At 41.1% G+C, this 2500-nt stretch overlaps 1 long non-coding RNA gene across 1 annotated transcript in view; it reads right to left on the reverse strand.

Moving 5' to 3' along the window:
- LOC129884935 (uncharacterized) overlaps positions 1-2269 on the reverse strand; it is a 2703-nt gene extending 434 nt beyond the window's left edge. The window contains exons 1-3 of the long non-coding RNA XR_008766005.1: positions 2206-2269; positions 2020-2125; positions 1360-1406 (exon numbers count right to left, since the gene is read on the reverse strand). This is a non-coding gene — a long non-coding RNA (uncharacterized LOC129884935). The remainder of the gene's footprint in view (positions 1-1359; positions 1407-2019; positions 2126-2205) is intronic.
- Positions 2270-2500: the final 231 nt, after the last annotated feature.

Below are 2500 nucleotides of genomic sequence, written 5' to 3' on the forward strand. Positions count from 1 at the left end.
ATAAGTATAACAATTAACAATTTACTGTACCTGCACCTTAGGACACGTGATCCTATACACCATCATATACTGTGCCCGGCCCTCTAATGAACTCAGTGTCATTATCATTACTTCATAATCACAAATCATCGTGTCATAATGCATTTCATTTCATCATATCATCGTATACGGTATCATACCATCGTATACGGTATCATCTTATCATGTATATCATCGTGTTATACCCGGTTCACTACGGGGCTCAGGGTCACAATGTATTGCTTTAATCTCATATGCATGCCTACATAAAGTATTCGGCCCTTTAGTGAGGGACTCGGTGAATGGAGTGGTGTACGTCTATAGCGTACCATCATAATATACATATGTACCCGGCCCTCTAAGGAGGGACTCGGTATTCCTTCCTTATTTCACCACATATACTATCATATTACTGCCGACCCGGGACTCGTGAATAATCGTATCATCATAACATATAACATATATCACACCTCACGTACGGCATCGTCTCCTCGTGCGTGGAACTATACACATCCGGCCCAGGACGCGGTGAAAGAAGTAGTAACACTGTGCACGATAACATATCCCGGCCCATCGTGGGACTCGAGGAAGGATGGGTTACAGTATGCACGAGTAGAGTAGTGAGAAACCATATGCAACTAAGTCATTATCTAAGACTCGATGAAACAGTCTAGTGAACCGTCGCCTGAAGACTGGGGGAGTAATTATCCGAGGTATCCCTTTAGATGTCATTAGGGCTTATATCAGTTGGGGCTTCAGGGATCACAAACATGCATCAAAATAATGCCACATAATTTATGCAATCAGAAATATAGTCTATGCAATCAGAAACACAATTTATCTAGTCAAAGACTCAACTCATGCAATCAACGGCATTTATCATTTCAGAGCCTCTAAAAAGAGGAGCTAGTACCTCTACTTACTATTCATTATATAGCAGGCTCGAGAATAGCAGTTTGACTACTTTCAGACTCTTGATGTTCAGGAGTGACTACAAGTCACGAGTTACAATCAGAGCTCATAAATGGAATTACCTCTAAACCTATATCATATACCATTTCACTTAAAGTTAAGCCATTCCAAAGGAAAGAAGAAATAGGCTTTACATGTACTAGTTTTCATCACATAGAAGACAAAAAGGCAATGACTCAGCTATTGCAGAAGTTCTAATACCAAGAAGTAAACAAGAGTTTCGACTCATACTCAGGGCTTTACGAATGGATTGAATCCCAAATATCATATACATATCATTTATAGCCTATATCTAAGACATGCCAAAAGAAAAGAAGAATAGCTCTACATATCTATTCCAAAAACACGCCAAAGGAAAGCTTCACATACCTTGTATGGACTTCTCTTAATCACGTCCACATCATTGTCCTCGAAACCTATTTAACATGGAAGTAATGTAAGTATTAACAACCTTGGACTTTTCAGCAACTTAGACTACCCACGAGTATTCATAACATTCATCCCTTCGCTCGCTTTCTCGACTAGTTCCTTAACTAGTTAGGATGTTAATGAAAATCGGGCAGCACCTCCCCTATAATATGCCCTATCCGAATTCCCAACCATGTCCTTAGCACCTGCAGCCAACCAACAATGCAAACAGCAGCCCATGCATATACATATTATGACAAAATTACACAATATAAACTCCAAACGGCTCGTCCGAAGTTACGATATCAAAAGAGGGTTTCTAGTTTCTATTTTGCGAAACCTTTAACCGTACGAAGCGTGGAATCATGTGGCTGCAAACAGAAGATACGAAACCTATTTTAGAACACATTTATACCCTGCAACACACGCCACACAACCAGCAGCAGTCTCCAAACACCCCACGCCTCACTTTGACTACAATTTAACTACGGCGACTTCAATTTAGATTGTTTCTTTCGCTGAGCATCCCCACGATTTTTTTCATACTTCCAGCAGTATAAAAGTTACATAATACACTCCATAACAACCTTATAAAGTCCTAATTTAAAGGAGAAACCTTACCTTACCCGAAATTGGCTAGAACTCGCCAAAATCGCGCCTCGGAACTTATTTTCAGCGTGCTGTAACGTCGTGGCAGCTTGCTGTCCATTTTTTGCTGCACCAAACTCTAATTTTATACTACTAATACTTCCATATCATCGTAGTATACGCTATATAATTAATTTACGGAACGAAATCGGGACTTACCTTATTTTTCTCCCAAGCCGTCGCAATTTTCTCTCCTTAGCTTTAGGGTTTTGTTTGTTCACGTTGCTGCTGGAAATGTTGGTGAACAAGCTGAAGTTTGAGATGTATATCATTTATATGGGTGGTCCCAAGGGGTGAAACGTGTCAGCCCCTAAGGATGACACGTGTTAAGCCATGATTGGCCACCGTGTCATGCTGCCAATTAGGGACTGCCACGTGGCAGCGGGGTCCACCTCCCCCAAGCAGCTGCATCACCTACTTGACCCTAAGTAGGTGCATCACCTGCTTGCTTGAG

This window comes from Solanum dulcamara, chromosome 4 (genome assembly GCF_947179165.1).
Source record: "Solanum dulcamara chromosome 4, daSolDulc1.2, whole genome shotgun sequence".
Classification (NCBI taxonomy): Eukaryota; Viridiplantae; Streptophyta; class Magnoliopsida; order Solanales; family Solanaceae; genus Solanum; species Solanum dulcamara.